Source organism: Pinus tabuliformis, chromosome Q, assembly GCF_031772625.1.
Source record: "Pinus tabuliformis cultivar Carrire ecotype Pingquan chromosome Q, CPIR1, whole genome shotgun sequence".
NCBI classification, from domain to species: domain Eukaryota; kingdom Viridiplantae; phylum Streptophyta; class Pinopsida; order Pinales; family Pinaceae; genus Pinus; species Pinus tabuliformis.
This window is the reverse complement of record NC_142296.1, coordinates 1,099,306,596-1,099,328,042: the sequence shown is the minus strand read 5'-3', so window position 1 is coordinate 1,099,328,042 and position 21,447 is coordinate 1,099,306,596.

The following is a 21,447-nucleotide window of genomic DNA, read 5'->3' as shown; positions in this document are numbered from 1 at the left end:
TGTTATGCCAGCATGTCATGTACCATTCATCATCTACTTCATTGCTCATTTTTATATTTCTGGGCGAACCATTATTTTTGTACTAAGTTATCTCGACGGGTATGGGTATGCCTCCCCCACCTCATTGAGGTCTGGTACCACAACATAAAAGGAGACTTGCATTAGACTCGACCCCTTTGTCCCTATCCTCTTTCAATTAAGCTTCATTGGTCTCTCTCTTTCTCTCTCTGACTCTCCTGTGTTGTCTAGTGATTGTGTCTTTACAACGTAATTCGATCATACATTTTTCTCTTGACACTCGTACGTTGGGGGGCAATCTCTTATCACAAAAAAATTGATCATCTAGCCTAATTCACTAGATGGATCGAAGTACACAATGCAAAGCCAATTTTACCATAGTAAAATTGCTCTCGCTGTGAGAAATTACTTAATAAACCACCTTTGTTAAGTAATTTATAGTTAAACCCATGAAGACTAATTAAATAAACCATTATTTATTTGATTTTCTTCTAGGAATAATTAATTAAACCATTGTTCAATTATTATTCGTTGTCATATTTGACTCAATCATGAAAAATAAATAGATAAATCATTAATTATCTTATTTTTCTACAAGAATAATTAATTAATCACTAATTAATTATTATTCTTTGTCAATTTTGACTAAATCCCTTAGGAATAATTAAATAAATCCTTATTTGTTTATTATTCCTTAACTAATTCCTTAAGATGATAAATACGTCATTTATTTATTTATTATTTCTAAATAAAAGTTTAAATACTTTTTCCCTTCTAAAAAAATATAATAAAATATTCTAGGTGGTTATTCCAAGAATGGGATCAACAATATTTTATTATTGTTCATTATTCGAGGATAACTCAATATTTTGTTATAAATAGAAGGGTTTTCCATTCATTATTCACTTTTGATTATTTTCATTGTTGCACTCATTGTTGTAACTCTGATTATTTTCATTTTCACACACCATATTTTTGTTGGGTTTATACATTATAGAGGACAGGGACTCTACACAAGCTGAAGATGTTTTAGGATAGCCAAGAACCCATACCATAGATGGGGATTGGTAACATCTATTTGTTCCCTTCACAGGTGTTGTAATAAAATTATTCTTTACATATCTGGTTTCCATTGGATGATTGGAGTTATTACTCTTTCTTTTTGTTCTTTCTTGGGAGGTTTTGTTTCTATCAGTTGTTGCGGATCTATAATGTTTAATAGCCATTTATATTGTTGAGATTGTTTGTCATCCGCAATCTTAAGTGGGTTCTTTTCATACATCTTTGAGAAGAAAACAGTACAACACATTGTAGCATTTTTTATCTCCTTTGTATGCTTACGAAAACATGAAAAATGCATGCAAATAAAATTTAAAAGCATTAAAATAAAATGTGTGAAAGAATTTTGATCTATATTTGATTTAGTTTGAGTAGTAGTTGTCATTCATTGTCGCCCTTTAACATAGCAACTATTTGCATCATTGTCTTGGAGTTGGGATTTAGTATTGTTCTAGGAAGTGCACCATGATTTTGAGTTATTACTTATTTGATTGGTTATTATTCTAGTCGTTATAAAGAAATATTCAATGCCTCCAACATTTTTTCTTTATATCATTTTCTATTTTAGTGTCAATTCTACCCAAGTCGTCATTGTGTCAGCTTTATGCTCAAGGGAAGTCTAAGCTTAGATAAAGTTTTATGTTGTATTATTGACTTTTCATGTCTATCACCTCTATGTCAATATGTACTCATCGTTTTATTTATTCAAAAAAGCTTCAGTATTCTTGTTTTGTGTTAATTGATGTGGGATACACCAATGTCCTCCTTTTGATATATATCTTCCTATTAATGCTAAAAAATTATCTAGGAAGTAGTCCTAGAAATGTTAATAGTACCTTGGACCTTGTAGACATTAGTGGAAGGTTCCATTGCAATTAATAGTAGATTGCATCTTTGACCCTATTTGATCAATTATATAAGTGTTCTATGTTTCTAATTTATTCACACTTGAGGGTCCAACTTCATTATTGGTGGATCCCTTCATGTTTGTAAATGGTTTTAGTCAATGTATAATTATCAAATGGTTTCTACCATGCTTGACATCAACTCATTTATTCACATGTAGTTCTATACAATCACGGAGTTGGGATTGAAGAGTTTAGGATAGAAGTGTCATATTTTGATGATACCTTCCTTAGTTTCATAAGATTGTAAGATTGATTAATGAGTACTTTTGAAGGCCAGATTGCACTTTCATTTATACTAAGTTTCTTCTTCGTGTATTATATGATATAGATCCACTTTATATTTATTCATGGATATGATTTTCTATATGACATGGATATAGTTTTTAATTTTTTATGGCCATGGTCTTGGATTATATATACTACATGGATTCCTAGTGTATTGTGTTGGTTTCCATGCCTATTGATAATCCAAGAATGTGTATTCCCACCTTATGGATTTTTTATATTCAATTGGTTGGTTTTTTCTTACAAATAATTCATAGTCCCTTGATTTATATAATTCCTCCTTAGTCCATTGAGAAATGCTTATTATTGTGATATATTTCTACCATTAGATCCTTGTATAACCTAAAAAATTAGAAGGAATTCGTTACACCTCTATTTATAATCAAAGGCTAAAAAAGATGTAGAGGAAAAAATACACTATTAGATCAAGAAGAATTTACTCACCAAACACTTGATTTTCAAAAGGTCATCAATGTTGTGCTTATCCTAGTAAAAATAATGTTTACTTTTAAGACCCTAACAAGCATTAATTATTATTTTGTTATATGTGATTAGGACACCCTAGTGGTAGGTTACATATATTTATCTCCTATTTATAATAAAGGAGATTCATTTGCATAGGCTTATTATCTTGTCTTGTGCAATGGATTTTGTAGCTCTCCCTCCCACCCCCTTAGAGGAATCCTAACTGAATGGGAGGTGTTACTTTTAATTAACCAAACCTCCATTGTCTTGTCATGAAAATGGGGTACAAAATTTCTCCTTTGCCAAAGTTAGAAAAATTAACTTCGACCTAGACCATCACATTCAACTCGTCAAGAGATTTTTGATGATATAAATTTCATCCCTATCCGACTTTTGGATTGAAATTTATGCTGTTTGAAATTTGGGCCCTTTTAACCTTGCCACATTAGCAAGAATACCTCATAGCGACCAAGTTACATGTGGGACTTCCATGTCTCCCATGGGAAACATGGCTTCCACCATTTCATTGTGCCACAACACCCTCACATCTCGGAGTTTTATCCCTTGGGCTTACTCTATCTGTAGACCCCATGGGCACAACATAAACATTTCACACTAAGTGACAATTTTTTTTTCCATCATGTGCATTCTATCAAATCGTGACATTACCACTACAGTGCACATAGATTCTACCTCCCAACGCGACGATAATATTGGTGTTAAGTAATGAAGAGGATATCCATTATGCAGCTTTTTTCTACTTTGTGGGTTTGTCATTTTCATAGCTTGCTACAAAATGGTAATGTTGAATTCTTTCATGGCCTGCAGTGATGTTAGGCTAACAACAACGAATCACATGGAATTCCCAAAGTAAGTTTTTGGGCCCCATCAGTTCCTGGAATTCCATGATAATTTCCAATTTCCCATGTAATGATAGTGAGGGTCTCCGTCGTGGTTTTTGTCTATAGCACCAACTTCTCTATATTGGAAAGAATCCTCATTACACCTCTGTAGCACAGTGATAATGTTGGCAACATGAGACATGAAATTTCTCATCTTGTGGTCTAAGTCAATTGTGGCCCCTTTTAAAAATAACCCTTGGGCTCTCCAACATGGTGCACCCATAAATATTTTTTGGTGGATGATGGGGATTTCCCTATCCTACTCTCTGTCAACTCGACTCCTTCATTTATCATAGTTCTCCTTTGGGAATTTTCCAAGGTTCACTTGACTCGACTGCAGGCTTACTCCCTACAAGCCTTCCCTGAAGTCTTGAGGACTTCAATGATTTTACCTAGCCATCCTAGACCAAGTAACATAATATCACATATTTATATTGTGTCTAAAAAGAAAACAATAGTAGTACCATGCAAGAGAGACTCACATAGTCCCTTAACACTCCAAAGGAAACATTGAACCACATAGCTCATATCACTAAAACATGGAGACTACCAATCCATTATAACATAAAATCTTGTGGACTTAAGCACACCATATAGTTCCATGGAAGTCATTAAACAATCATTCACTATATCATCTACAGGCATTCAAAAACCTTTTTCACTACCATTTTTCATTTATTAATGAAAGGCATGTAATGGAAAACACATACATAACTAGCCTATTGGTCGCATCACAATCAACATGAACATGTAAGCGAATAACCATTCAGGAGGATATCGATGCTATAGGACTCCTCAAGTCCTTTACAACCATGCAAATCATTCACAAACCATTTCATTACAATACACAAAGATACACACTTCTCTTGATAGTATTGATATACCCATTGTCACAATGTAACAACAATCATCATTTCCATTACATGGACATAAAAAAGTTACAGGTAAGGAACTTATCTTAATAATCGGATGATTGGTAACTTATAGAGGAACTTCAACTCTCCTCCCAAATATAGGCCAACTACACAACAATCCATTCTTACAGTTGATCACCCCCAAGTTAGATTTAGAGCACGATGAGTAGAGTTCTCAAGGGAAATTTACACCATTCATTCATAACACATGGGAATCTAGAGCACATAGTGCCTCCACCTAATAACAAAGAATCCAGAGAACATGGTTTCTCTACCTAAATCACACTCTATGGATTAAAAAGCACAAGGTTCTCCACCCAATCAACCACTAGAGGATTCCAGAGGCCATAAAATCTCCACCTGCTTCACACTTTAGGACTCTAGAGCCCACAATGCCTTGACCTATCTTCTGCCGGAATCCTTAGTACATTGTGCCTCCATTTGATAGGCTCCATGGGAATCTAGAGGTCTTAATCTCCACTTTCTCAATAACACACTTAGGAATCTTGAGAGTTAATATCCACCTCAGTGAAAACTCTAAGGAGCACATAAAACTAGCCTCCACATGATTATGCACCTAAACTAGGAATCCAAAGCACACCCCGTGCCCTACATGACAATTCACACAAGAATCTAGAGAGCTCAGTCTCCACCCATGTTCTCCTTTCCTTTAAATGCTTATATTTAGTTCATTCACTATTATGTGCCCTTCTTTCTTGAATGATTTCCACTAAATCTCCTTCCTTTCGCCGATGTCAACATTCCTCACTGCCTTTGTCCTCATGCCTCGATTCTTCCTCCTCCCCTCAAGTCGTGGGAAATGAATGCAATCATTTGCGCTTCTTGTTGCCCAATCACTCATCCACCATGTTTCTACACTCCTCATACTTTTCTTACATTGTTTCCACCCTTCTCCACCACTCCCTTATCCTTTTGTATGTGTTTCCATGGTACATCCCACGAAACAGGGACAGTATGGGCTTATCCTTGTCTTAGGTGGACCGTGCACCCTTTAATGCATGTGCTAGCAAGGCCATCATTTTTTCAGGGAGGTAAGTGGTAAATTTGAATGAGGTGGCATGGGTTTGGGGTTTAACCATTTCATAAGCAACTCCTCCTCCCAAGCTATGAATCTTTGTCCTCTCTCTCTCTCTCAATCCAGCCATCTTGTTGTCACAATAAATTACATGAAAATATATACATGAGGGGGGCACCAAAAAGGGTTGTCATAGATTCATTGTAAAAGGATATTTGGCCCTCAAAGTTTATTTTTATTTTCGTTTTCAAGGTGCTTGGTTCATAGCATTTGGTATTAGAGATATGATCCCAAAGTTTTGCTCCTTTAAACAAGACATCTTATAATTTTCAATATAACGTTTTTTTGTGAAGTTTTAGATAGTGAAATTTTGAGACTGAGGAAAAATCTCATGGTCAAAATGGTCAAAATGGTCAAAATTTCAACATATGGTTCATTATACTTTCAAAGATATAACTTATGGAAGATAGGGTTTATGACTAATCTTAAAACTAGTTTTAAAAGAGTCATATTGTATTTTTCACTATAATTTTCACCAATCAACGAACTACACTCCAATCGAATGAGTTTCCTATGAAAATAATATAACACCTAAACATTTTCACACTTTTCATATTATTTGTATGAATAGGAGATACTATGCTTTAGTAAGCCAAGTTTGAAATGTCCATTTCCTCTATACACCAAGAGAACTTCACAATTCTCACAAAATTTTTCAAAGCATCTACAACATTTTCCAAAGCATCTACCTTCTTTAGTAGTTGTTTCTTTTTTCCACCATCTCCCTAATGAAATGACACTATACATCACTGTGTGTGCTATCTTTGTATGGTAATCTAGGTTGTTGTCTAGGAATATTGTGCGCTTGCTATTGTAATCTATCCTTATAGCTTTTTGTTTGAACCCAGTGTTTGAACACGACCACTACAACCAAAAATTTTCCTTGCTTGGTTGTGTGGCTATCATTTATTAATATTTGGTCATCAATTGTTCCATGATGTACTATTACTTCTCTAGTTGACAACTCTTTCAAACAATTTAAACATATATCAACTAGTCAACCTTCTTTGATCTAGTCTTCCAACCCAACTATAATCTATAAAACCACACACATTTTTTTCTTTGTTAATTGTGGCATCCCTTAGTTGTAGCTCACATGATTAGTTGTGCCAAGAAAGTATTTGAACACTCTCATGATAGATTTCCAATGCTCCTTTTGTAGGAATTGACATGTATTTGCCAAATAATCCCAATATATGAACAATGTCTAATCAAGTGAAGACCATTGCATACATTAGACTACCAACAAAACTAGCATAGTGAACAAGGGCCATGTCTTTTATTTATTCTTGTTCCTCTGGAAATTATCTAACAGTTTTCCTTACCCATATAGGAATAAATAAATTTATCGACTTGCACCCCTACATGGTCAAATGTTTCAATACCATTTCAATGTACTTCCTCTAATTTACCTAGAGTTTTCTAACTACCCTATCTCACTTGATATCCATTAATATAACGGATTTTAGAGCCTTGAGATCCTTCAAGTTGAACTTGGAGGATAATTTAATCTTCACCTCCATGATTTCACCCATGTTTTTTACAACTATATACATGTCATCAACATAAACACTACATAGATTAAATGACCTTCTTTTGACTTGGAATATACCTAGTGATCAACTCTACTTCTCAAAAACCCCAGTGCTTTTGAATTCAAAATTATACTAAGAGGAGGGTGAACCAATAGAAGACAATTTTTACTAATATAAACATTAAATAACTATAAAAAATAATCTTATAAGAAAAACATGAAACATAAGATATAAGTGGAAAACCTTTCAAGAGAAAACCAGAAAACTTCTTTGTGTAATAGTTGTTTGTAAGCGTCCTAGGGGGAAGCTCAAATTGGTGATCAAAGTAATGTGAAATCTCTAAAAACTGAGAGATCCAAGGATCAAATCCCCTGGTTGTGACCTAATTTGCGAAGAGAAGGACAGGTCGTAGACCCCCAAAGGTTTACTAGTAGTTACGTGTTAGATGGGTTGTTGGGGTCATCTAGGATACAAAAAAAAATCTTTGAAGGCACGAACCTATTGTTTAAAACAATTTGTACGTAACAACCTACGAGAAAAAAATCTCCTCGACTTCAAGAATTTGTAGGTACCAACCTACTAGCGGCATCAATCTCCTCTGTGATTTTCTCTGTGTTGGCTTGTTGGGGCCTGACCCAGGTTCAGAAGTGATTTAGCCAAACAAATCCTGAAACTACCGGCCCTTTCGGCAACAGTCCGTGGTGCGCAGACTGAGGTCTCACCCAAGGTAGTATGGGAGGGTGTTGGAACCAAGTTTCCACACCCTAGGGATGTCTTGATGAAGTCTGGGAGGTTTGCGAACCAATCCTGCGTGCTTGCACTGCTCTACGCGATTGTCTGACCTTCGCGTAGCTCTGTAAAGAGCATAAAGAGGCGTGGTCTAGATCCTTTATCCTTACTGTGTTATTATTATAGATCTGACTTAATTTTGTGGGCCCAATATTCTTAACAATCATTCAACATTCATAACAAGTGCGCGCAATCATAAACTGTAAGGAGATGCATAAACATATAACAGAAGCATAAACATATAGATCTATGAATAGATGCACATTATTTCAGAATCAACTTAGCTTTTATTACTCTTATGTTCCGTTACAATCCCAACTCCGCCCTGCACACTCAACTGCAGGGCTCTGTGCACACAGCTGCGAACTCTACTAGGCCTTTGCGTACACAGCTGCAGAGCCTCTTCCTACTCCTACAACCCAAGACTCGGACTTATAGACTTAGAGCGAATATCGTATTCAAAAACCCATAACACTTAGATCCAGACTCAAACTTGAAAAACTGACTTCTACACTTAGAGCCTCATTCTATTTGTACATTCCCATGGTCCATGGACCATTGGTAGGCCGACACATTCTATATTAAATTACAATATTTTAGCGCAGACAACCCTGGACTCTCGCGCTTCGCGCCTGCATTTCGCGGGGTATTACATTAATTTTGACTAAAATTCGGGCTACAAGCCCGAAAAATCTGCTATGAGGGGATCCACTGCCCAACACTTTGTAAATTATTTAGTAATGGTGAATGTTTCTCTTTACTTTGCTCTATTTTCCAACTCTGTGTAGTCAATTCTCACATTGTTGTTTTGTACCATGTACTTCTTCAAGCCAAACTTTCAAAAAATAGTGCTCACAAGTAAAGCATGTGATGTAACCCTATTTCCCACTCCACTATAGTGAGAGAGACCCAATTTCAATTTACATCATTTTTTGGCCAATATGCATCCCCTTTCACCCTTGATTTTACTTATATGGGTCTTACAAGGGATTTATTACATGTTATAGGGATGAAATTACACAATTGAGTATTTTCTCATAATTAGTTGATCACAATTTCATAATTATGAAATAATAATTATTTCATAATTGAGAAAAAGGTTCTAGAGTTTGTCATTCCCATGGAGATAAACTTGAACTATTGGTGTATGAGGTTGCTAGGGGACATTATTGTAGAATTTTCCTAAATTATCAATCCCCTAGGTGTCCAGGTACATTCTCATGGAGGATATAATGAACCTATATAATCTCACCCTATCAAGAGGAAAGGATCCAGTTCCAGCCAAATCCAACCAAATCCATTTACATATAGATTCAAGGAGTCAGAATTTGTGAGAGGCTTTACCATATTGTTTGAGTAGAGATTGTCTTTAGGGGCATACTAGGATTGTAGGATGAAGAGGAGGACCCTCATGTTGAAGGCATATTATTAGGTCATTTTGATATATTAATGAAAGTGGATTCCTTTCCTACTATATTGATATTTTGTGTCTTTAATATTTTATACATTGGACTCCAATCATCATCATGCTAATGGGTGTTGTAGTATTGTGACTTGGTAGATTTGTTGGTTGAATGTGTGTAGGTCTTATTTGAAGGCTAGGAGTGAAATCATTTCTGGTGAAACCATCACACTGGTTTCTCCAACTAACGACCTCTTCAATTAAGAGGTACATTCTATTTTCCACCCTTTTATATTTTTATGACTGTATGCATGTGTTAGGGATAGGTTTAATCACACTTTTATCACTCACAGTCTTATGGGTTCAAGGGCAAACCCACAGAGCTATAGCTCCTTTTACCAGATTCATTTTGGTTACAAAAAAGCACTTAATGCTAACAATGGTGTGAAATTTTTAGAAGTTTACAATACCAAAGTCCCAATGGAAAGAACCACATATAACCAAGTGTTATCCCATGATGCTTAAGAAAATGTTGGGGCACTATATTTTAAAAAAAAATGCAATATCACTAATGTCGAAATGATATTGTTGTGGAATTAAACCTTAAGCCTCCAAGTGTTATAACAGATCACAATAATGCCTAGGAGCTATAACCAAGCAATTACTATAATATTAGATCACTAGAGAATTGAAAAATACACATTTTATAAGAGTATCAGGATGATGAATTGAGCCTTAAGCCCCCAGGTGATATAAACAAGCATTTTTGTGACCAATCACTATAACCAAGCACTTACCGAATATCATAATACAATAGAAATAGAAAATATACTTCTTATAAAAGTTTTGGTATATGATAACATCAAGGAGCTTAATCCCCCAAGTGTTGTAGAGAAGTGCCTCATCGACCGAGTTCTATAACCAAACACTTATTTGATATGAATATTAAAGGGGCTTATAGTCTAAGTTTATATGTATAGGTCATAAAGTCATATTTTTATATAAAAGGAAACTTTATAGATATGTAAGTGATGGAGTAAACCCTAATTAAAGTTGACTCCATCAACAAGACACCTTATAAAAAGAAAATACAAAGAGAGTGAAGTTTCAGAAGGATATGTACCAAAATTGGCCTCATTACATGTAATAGTTCTTCTGAATGGAATTCTTCTCCTCTAACCCTCACTCTTTCTCTATCTTCATATTTTTGTAATGTATTCAGTTCTTGCATTTTTATAAACATTCTTGTGATTAGTTTCATGATAGTTCGGTATGTTTTCTCTCCTCCTCTCTTGGCATTCAAGCTTCTTGGATCATAACCCCCAAGATCTAGATCATTGGTATCAGAGCAGGTTACCACTCCATGGGAACCAGGGTTTGAAGGATATTTTAGTCTCAAATTTTTTGCAATAATCTCCAACTTCCTTTTGGCACCTTTGAAGTCCATTTGTTGGGCTATAAATTGTAAGTATCACAGTTAGTCCACAAGCATTATAGGGTTTTATACCATCGAATCTTCATTCACAATCACAAAAATATATTTACATGGATTCACTACACCCATTGGTCTATAATATGGAAGTTACATGCCTCTACAACAACCTGTGTTGCTCTAAAAATCCTTGGCATCCTTGTGTCCCTCTACACTTGGTATTTTGTTATTCACTATTCTTGAAAACTTATACAACCATACTATAGCTTTAAAAAATGTGTATGTGTTGTCTTTGTGACAAATACCCTCCAAAATTTTGCTTACACTTGAAATTTGGAGTTTACTGAGGATATTGTGATTTGTCATTCTATGGTCACTTCGTGGTCGTCTAATTTTTTGTAAAGTATTGAATCTTCTTCTAATTGTCAAAGTTACTTGCTCACACATGTTCTATCTTCGATGAATTCACAAAAACACATATTTCTATGCAAGGTTAGACAAACATTGCTGTTACAGGGAAAAGTGTCTATTTAGAACTGCTCTATCCCACTAAGGTGTGACAGCTACCTTAGAAACAAACAAAGAAAAGCTACTTTTGTATTTCCTTTATGAATTATAGATAGAGAGGAATAGAAAGAACCAACCTGTGTCTTGCGCTAATCCTTTGATTCGATCCCTCTCTTCTTTGATAGTCTCCAGCTACCTGCTCACTAGCACGCCCAGCTTCACAAAGTACCTGTAAGATCACAGAAGCATAGCACTATACAAAGACATGGATCTATATTCATAAACAACTTAGGATCAGATTTAAATTGACCATACAAATGTAACAAGCATCAATGATACAAAAGCATGGAGGAGAACTCAAATAGCTTTTATTGATAAACAAGAAAAGATCCAGGAGGAGTTACAACCAGTGGTTCCGACCCAGCATCAACCTCCCAGCAAAGAAGCCCCTCTTCACCTCAAACAAAGCATAGATCACCCAACAATCTGATGTTTGTCTCTAGAAACCAACAACAATTCCTTACAATATGCAAAATTCCAGCCTCTGGATCTCTGGGATGAGGGATCCATATATAGATATCTGTAAGGAGGATGAGTCAGCTTGTGATTTGATTAGTGTCTTCTCTCTGTCAGTTCTTACTTCCACTTGGAGACTGAGGGCCTCTTACTCATCCTTGGTCGAATTCAATGAGGCAAGTGTCACAGGAGAAGATTCTGGAAGCTTCCATTGCCTCTCCACCTCGCGGAATGACACTGCCATTTGTCATTTCTCACCCATCGCACCCCACAGAAGGGAGTTTTGAAATGCAACGCACCCTCACAGTGCATTTGGGTGAGATGCAACGCACCTAGCCAGTGGAGCAGCTGCAATGATCCTGTTTTGACCAATTTTGAGTAGTTTTTCATGGAGAACTTCTGGGAGAAGCTGTAATCTGTTGACCTTGTTCCTTTAGGGGTTAGAAAAACACTTTTAGGGACTTAGGAGCCCTTGGTTTATGGACATTTCATGCTTGGAGTTGCAGGGCACAAAAATGTCTATAACAGTTGCCCCCTAAAGTATGAGGCCGTTAACCTTTTGGTGTCGGGTGAAATGCTTTATTATGAGGATCCAAAGTTCTTTCAATGTTGGGAGGAGACCTGTAATAAGATACAATACAATACATTATCTTCATAATATTTTCATGATCTAGCTGAGGCGGGCATTCCCATGCTCAGCTTTATAAATTCATTTTCATGTACATAGGACAGACAACCGTCTGAGAGTAGACTGATGATTCTGATAGAGCCATCGTCCTTTTGGTAGGATGATTATCTGTGCTGCAATGCTGTACATTTAATGTCTTTATTTCCCTGAATATATATCGCAGCCCGGATGGATGAAACTAGATCTAGGGTTTTCAATCTCGTCTGATCTTCACTCGAAGTACAAGTCGATCCATGTGAGAAATGTTCTGAAGTCGAACATGGAAAGACATCGCTTGATTACCAGTCAATGATGTAAACTGTTAACAAGCGCGAGAGGAATCACCGATAATGATAATGACCCTCAAGGTACTGCAGTACAATTCACGTGGTGTGAATAAAGGACTTGGCGTCGAACACCATGCAAAATCTTTCGGTTGAAGGCCATTGATGTAAACCTGTCGCCGGAAGTGAGAAACTTGCCATTGAGGCATGCAAGCTTCAAAGTACTGAATGGGGTGTTCCTAGATCAACTTCTTGGATAATGAGCTGATGTCGACAAGAAGTGATCCGTCACATGAGGGCCTTAATGAATCCCACATCAATGACACGGAACAGAGCAAATGATTTTGATGGAGGTGAAAATGATCTGGTGATATAAAGTTCAGGGTGGCGGTCATAAAAGAATGGAGTATAATGTATGGTAGTGGGTGAGACACAGGTGACTTCTCTGGATGACTTCTCTTGAACATATCGGCGACACTGATGTGATGGATTGGTAGCATTAACCCCAAATGTGGATGGTATGGCGTGACCATGGTGATGTGACCGGTGAATGAAACAACCCAACCCGACTCGGACACGGAGTGGAAGTCTCATGTTCAAGAGCGACTTGCTACCAACAAAGTTTCTTTGAGTTTTCTTCCCAATTTTTCCCCAGTCATTGCTGACCAGTACCTCTTTATTTTTGTCAAGCTTGAGGAGGATAACATATGCTTGTTCTATAATTTGCCCTTCGGGCAAACCCATCGCTATGTTTTAACGAGCCTAGCGATAGTGAAACTCGTTCTCGTCTAAAGACAAGTTTGTCGCTATTAATCTTTTTAACGAGTTTAACGACAAAGATAACTCGGTCCTTTTCAATTTTAGAGAGTTTGAAAAGGAACGTAAAGGTAACTCCAAAATTCCTTTTTCGTCATGTAATCCCTTAAGTCCGAAAAAGTATAAAACAATACAGAAGGGATGAATTTTCGATAGTTTTAACAAGCCGAACAAAACAAGCGCTCGATCTTTTTGTGTAATAATCCCTCAGGTCCAAAAAGATTAAAATCTAGAGGAGGGATAGCACTTCCTGTCCCTTTAACGAGCTGGAGAGGCCAATGGCTCGGCAATCTTTTCATATTTTACGAGTCAGTTGAAAAGAGCTTAAAGGAGACTCGTCTTTTGAGGAATGAGTGATAAGACAGGTAGCAGCTGATTCCAGGTAAGGTTTGGAATTTTCCAATCACGGCAGTGTCACAAGGATGGCTAGTGAAATCACTCTTCACAGCTGTTCCTCAAAATGGGTAAACAATCAAATGGAGGTGAATGATCGGCCGATGAAAAAGTGGAGGTGACGGTGCAAACACGACCAAGGCTTTAATGGCTGAAGTACTACATTCACGATGGTTATTTACCGGGGAATAGTTCATTTTTTAGCGAGCTTAAACGCGGGTGGAAACATTTGCTCATGTTTTATGTTTATTTTTTAACGAGCTTGAACTATGTGCTAAAACTGCTCGATTAATTCAGTTGTGTGATAAGAATGTCTCATATAAACCGGCAACTTTTAAAGTTTTTCCCCACATCCTTTCTTTATGTAAGTTAGGAGACGACCAATCCAAAAAACAGATAAATGATCGCTCTTTGCTTACACTCCAAAAGGTTTGCATGCCCCCAGGTATAAAACAGAGTTTCAAGGTTACCCCTTCTTTAGTCCGTTAAAACATTTGTTTTACCGAGAGAGGCCTACCTCTTACAGGTTACCCAAAGATTGCTCTATTCACAGCGCAAACAAAACACTTCTCTGGCGATGTCTACCGAAATAAACAAAGGTGAGCGGCGGTGCTCGCCAACTCACATAACTTTGACAAGAGAATCTTGTTCTAGAATAACCCCTCTTCCAATCACGGACGGGGGTACAGACTAGTCATATTCTCCCGCGGAAACCTACCCTATACCCGGAGTTTTCCTGCCGAAGCAGACCAGGGTGCATGCCCCCTGGGTTTCAGTCATATCCCTCTGAATCACTCGCGCTCATCGGGAGGACGGACTGGAGATTGAGACATTTCTTGCGTGAAAAGACCATTTAGGGATGGTATATGACTATTTGCTATGCGTGATCCTGGAAATGAAAGCTGGTCCACGAGCTTGACCACTCTTCCTTCGTGCGGAAAACACATTACTCTAAAGAGTGAGGAGACAATTGCTCGCATGCAATAAATATAGTCTCGTCCAAGGAGTAGATTGTAATCCAGGGGTCCTTGAACTACCATTACGTTCATGTGAACTGTTTTCCCTCTCAATGTTATGGGCACATCGGGAAGGATCCCTAACGGTCGACTGGTTCCTTTATCAAAGCCTGTCAGATTTCTCATCTCAGGCAAAAGCGATGGCGAACCAAGCAGTTGAGGAAAGGATACTCACAGAAGCCCCCTCATCTATGATGGTACCAGCCATAACCATTCTATATATTTGAACAATAATTCGGAATGGTACACTAGCTGGTAAACGGGGTCTGCCTAGTTGATTCCAGTCGAAGGAGACAACTAGGTTGCTTGGAGGTGGGACCGAATAGACGGCCGGGTATGACTCTGACGAACCTCCTTCCTGCGGTAAAGGAATGGGTAAATTGCCCCCATGTTCGTTGGAGTCTGTGCTTATGAAAAGAATTTGGACGGTGTCATCCTTGTTCTCTTCAGTGATTGTATCATCTGAAGATGGAACCTCTGAAGGAAAAACCGGGTCAAGTGCCGTCTCGACCTTTTTACTTTCGTCTGGTATGGATTCAGATGGTTTATCTTCAATGATAGATGCTTCAGCCGACCACCTGAGCGGGCCAGCCGGATTTTCAACTGGTGATGGACTTGGCAAGAGTTTTTTATATCCAGGAGGAAGTCGTAACGGTGAAACCGGACGATCATCCAAAACTCTTTTAGCTTCGTCTAAGAAGGGACAATGGTGGACGGCATGATTGCCTTCGCACAGTTTACAAGGAAATCTATATTTTCCTTTTTGTCCTGGGGCTTCACTTTCACTAGTTGACGGTGTGTTTTCAACATGATCATCAGAGGTTGACGACACCGGGTTGTGCAAACGAGGAGACCAATCCCTTAAGATCCGAGGGATGCAAGGACAATCTCTGTGAAAGTGGTCTCCTTTGCAAATGACACATGGCGATTTAGGCCTGGTCGGTGCAGTGTGTGGATTTTCGTTAGACGACACTCGTTTGCCCCCATTCGCTTTCGGCTCCTTCTTCTTCTTCTCTTTCTTCTTCTTTTCCTTCTTCTCCTTAGGAACTTGACTTTTGGCTTTACCAGCCCCATCAAACGAAGAGGAAGGAGGAGAGGAAGAATTAGAGGAAGTAGAAGGTTGGTGGGTAACTCTGGACTCGTCTAATTGCTGATTCGATTGTTCAGGAATAGTGGTGTTCTGAACGATAGAGGTTGAGAAGAGCCATACAGGCAAACCAATTGTCAGTCCTGGAAGCGACAATGTGGCCATATGGGGTGCACCAACATCTCCCCAAGAGGAGAAGGGACTAGGATTTCCTCCAAGGGGAATTCCTTGGTTGGTGGACTCCATTTTCTCAACCCAAGATCAACGTAGGAAAGGGGTAATGAATATTCCGTTTAAAATAAATTTTTAGACGCTTTGACACAACTTGTTTTTTCAGTTTTTAAGTGTCGAGAAAAAACAAAAGATGACTCTAGTCGCCTTCGATTTTTAATGAGCCTGAAGTGACAAGTGCTCAGATGGACCTTTTCCGTTAAGGAGTCTGAAAAGGAACGAAAGGGACTACTCTGGAAGTCTAGGTAGAGGGAGTACCAAACCAATCGCAAAACTGTAGAATACTTTTTACGATACGACAATCAATCTTCCCGAATGCTGTGTTCAGTGCATTGCGATCGATAGGGTGGCAGACACGGCTTCCTATGGATAAAGGATTTAAGCCTATAGGGGTCTCCCAAAATATACTCGACTGTACGTGGGAGCACAAGTCCGTACTGACACTTATCGTTTCAAAGTGGAGGAATCACCCAACCATCAGTGAGAACAACAGTTACCAGGCTTTACGACGCCGGAATACGTCTCTAGCCTAGACCTCTAAATGTTGTGCGTTAAGTTCCAAAGTGTTGTTAGATTCATTGAATTTATTTTAAGTTGATCTTGCTTATGAAGTTTGCCTTTTGGGTTCACCACGAGATGTAGATGTAATTCCTAAAATGCAATCTAAAGATGATAAACAAACTTTTTATCTCTTTTGTGCAATGAAAATCCTAGCTACTAGGGAAAAGAAAGACAGAATCTTTTCACAAAGAGCAAAGAGCACACTGTAAATGCACTTTCCTAAATCAAGCCAAACAGACTGTCTATATGCAAATGCACATGCATGTATTTGTTTTCGACTTTCTTAGTATTGATGCTAAAAAGAAATTTGATGTACAAATCTGAATTTCTTTTCAAGCGACAAATATAAACAAGCTCTTTTTCGAAATCAAAAATAGAGATGATTACGACACCTTACAATTTTGAAATGAACACTCGTTCTTGATACTAGAAAATTACAAATTCAGACCAAAGGCAATAGCAATAGGATAATCGACCATCAACAGCAATCAAACTTTCTCCTATGATCGAAATCGACACTTGCGACAGATTCAAATCAAAGGACGACAGTACGACTATGCTACTTTTGCAAAGGAAAACTGTAAACGACTCAACAAACACACAAAAACATCTACAGTTCTTTTGTACAAAGGAGGCAGAATAACAGCAAGGAAAAGGGGTTTCAAACAGACATATACTGATCACAGGCAGCAAAATTCAGGGATAGAGCTGGAAAGAATGAAGCACAGGAACCACAGCTGCACAGAGCTAGTCTGATCAGCGCACCTGTAACACAGAGAATCTGAAATGCAGCGCAGGTTGTCCCTTCGGGAAGTGCGTTGAAATTCAGAGTCTCTAAACAGTACCTGCGCTGGGCCAGAAACGAGACTCTGTCCGGGTTCCGGGTCACAGTTTGCAGTTCAGTCCTTGGTTTTTGGCCGAGTAAAAAGCAATCAGTAATGTAACAATCAGGGGTAGATCTAAGGAGGATCTAAGAGCTATCACAAGGGCAATCAGATAGTTTGTGAATCAACTGTTTAAATCATAAACAGATCCAGTGAATGGATTGAAGCAGCAGTTATCTACTTTGCATTTGTTATGGCAAATGCAGTTCGAATGCTGCTTATAAGTTTATAAAACAAACAACAAAGAATGATAAACAAACAAACTAATTATCTCCCCAGTGGAGTCGCCATTTTGTTACAGGGAAAAGTGTCTATTTAGAACTGCTCTATCCCACTAAGGTGTGACAGCTACCTTAGAAACAAACAGAGAAAAGCTACTTTTGTATTTCCTTTATGAATTATAGATAGAGAGGAATAGAAAGAACCAACCTGTGTCTTGCGCTAATCCTTTGATTCGATCCCTCTCTTCTTTGATAGTCTCCAGCTACCTGCTCACTAGCACACCCAGCTTCACAAAGTACCTGTAAGATCACAGAAGCATAGCACTATACAAAGACATGGATCTATATTCATAAACAACTTAGGATCAGATTTAAATTGACCATACAAATGTAACAAGCATCAATGATACAAAAGCATGGAGGAGAACTCAAATAGCTTTTATTGATAAACAAAAAAAGATCCAGGAGGAGTTACAACCAATGGTTCCGACCCAGCATCAACCTCCCAGCAAAGAAGCCCCTCTTCACCTCAAACAAAGCATAGATCACCCAACAATCTGATGTTTGTCTCTAGAAACCAACAGCAATTCCTTACAATATGCAAAATTCCAGCCTCTGGATCTCTGGGATGAGGGATCCATATATAGATATCTGTAAGGAGGATGAGTCAGCTTGTGATTTGATTAGTGTCTTCTCTCTGTCAGTTCTTACTTCCACTTGGAGACTGAGGGCCTCTTACTCATCCTTGGTCGAATTCAGTGAGGCAAGTGTCACAGGAGAAGATTCTGGAAGCTTCCATTGCCTCTCCACCTCGCGGAATGACACTGCCATTTGTCATTTCTCGCCCATCGCACCCCACAGAAGGGAGTTTTGAAATGCAATGCACCCTCACAGTGCATTTGGGTGAGATGCAACGCACCTAGCCAGTGGAGCAGCTGCAATGATCCTGTTTTGACCAATTTTGAGTAGTTTTTCATGGAGAACTTCTGGGAGAAGCTGTAATCTGTTGACCTTGTTCCTTAGGGGTTAGAACAACACTTTTAGGGACTTAGGAGCCCTTGGTTTATAGACATTTCATGCTTGGAGTTGTAGGGCACAAAAATGTCTATAACAATTGCGCAGCTCTTGAAGGTAAGGCTTACACAATCACTAGTGACAGTGACTGTGTATTCCATAGCACACTATACTATGCAATACTTATCAATAGCTAGTGCGCACCCTCCATAGAATGTATTCCTCACTTCGATTTCAATTATACTTTTATTTCAGTAAGTTTTCTCAATTGTCGATTTGACACACCATTGTTTTCACAAGTGTTGTTGTCACGTTTGCAGTTGTTTTTTTATTTCATTGATTTTAATGTGATCTTCACCCTGGCATGTGTCACTTTCACTTTCTTTAAGCCTTTGCGAGTTTCGTTTTCATTACTTCCAAAAGTGTCGTATTTTTAAGTGGGAAGTGTCGCATATTGTAAAATCATAGTTACGATTCATTTCAAGAGGAAATTTTGGTACCAATGGGTCTTATATATCATGTAGACATGGATTAGATCCATTCCAAAATGTTTATGCATTGTCATCACAAAGTGTATCCTAAGTGTCACACTTGGAGGAGTAAGTTGTTTTGCCGTTGCAATAAAGGGATCATGTTGTTTCTAAGTGTTGAGTGTTCCATGTTGTTTCATTAATGATTCTAAGTGTGTCATCATGTTCAAGTATGTTGCATCTAAATTCGCATGCAAGGAGATATTTCTCCATGATCTTGTGTACAAATTAGATCACCAAATGGAAAAAGGAAAGACCAATAGAGATATAATAGTGTCCCAACCCAAATGGTCAAACATGCATCGGAAAATTGGTTCTATATACTACAAGGAAATATGTGTGCACCTGGCCTCCTTGCAGGTTGGGGAAGGATTTTAGGTCTGATGCAGATTCCCGCTCTCCACTCGAGCAATCTACATTCTCTGCACCTGATCTCGATCCCTACACACAACCACAAACAAACAAAGACAACAAGTGAACTTCCTCAGAAGATCGTTAGATCAAAATGTCATATAAAATACTATAAATCATGATGAATATAAATAGATACAAAGAAGGAACATATGTTTCTATTAATCATGAAAAAATCATATTATCCTCACTATAACAAGGAAATGAGCATGAAGAGAAATATGTAAGCAAAAAGAACCTCACAAGCTCTTTCTCTCTCTAGTAGTAATATAGCAGCATGGAATCAAGATTTCCAGCTAACCAAGAATCTGGCTCTCCAAGACTAGCATGACCCTCTTAAATGGTCCAATGTACATTGGTAGAAGAGAGGTCCCAAGAGGATGAATGTAGATTCTCAAGACAATGAGAAGTCATGGAAACTTCTAAATGATAAGTCCTGACTAGCTTGAATAAGTGATGATTCGAATTGATCTCCCAAGGACCAAGACACTCTAAAGACATCCCTAGTTGTAGGCATAGCAAATACTAAAAACTTTCAGAGTCGCATGAAAAAGGAACGGATGGGAGCAACTAGGAGGCTCCAGTCGCTCTCATAGGCCTTCATCCATGTGACTGGGAAGTATGAATGGAAAAAAGAAGGTATAAAGCCTGGAAAAAGTCAAACAACCATGAGGAATAAGGAACACTGGCCCTAGGGGGTAAAATACGCTAATAACATATGCCCCCAATGTATGAGGTCAAAATAAAATCTAATGGATGAAATACATTATGATAAAGCTTAGAAGCCAAAACAAGAGTGCGGAGACAAAGCCAAGAATGTAGATCAAAAGACTCTGGAGCTGAAGTCTCATCTGTGTTGATACCATCCCCAATATGGGCATACCCATGCTCGGTCATAAGAAGATACTGAACATGGCCACCAAAACATACATTGCGGATCCATGAGATGAAGTGCCAGAACATGGCCACGAAAGACATACATAGTGGATCCATGTGACTTGATAAATAGAGCATAGCCACTAAAAAATATAATCATGGATCCATGTCATAATATACATTAGTAGGACTATGGACACAATAGAGACAAATAAGTGTCTCAATATAGTCCTTAAAGTACATAAGATATACATAAATCCAACGCAACTTGGTAAAGATGCTATATAAGAGTGGGATGTTCCTAACATAGGATCTTCAACATAACCTCGATGGTACAAATCTACATCATCCAAATATGTGAGATGATGTCGAGCATGGTAGAAACCATTTGATTACTAACTAATGAGGTAAACCAGTAACAGATGTGAGGGAATCCACCAATGAGGAAAGTGGAACCCAAGGTACCTAGTACAATCCACCAAGTGTGAATAAATGAGCTACATCAAACACTTTTTGACTCGATCAATTTGGAGCCAATGATGTAAACCCACTGTCAATCGCTAGGAAGCCTACCATTGAGGTCTGCAAGCTCCAAGGTACTACTACTTCCTAGATCAAGCTCATGGAT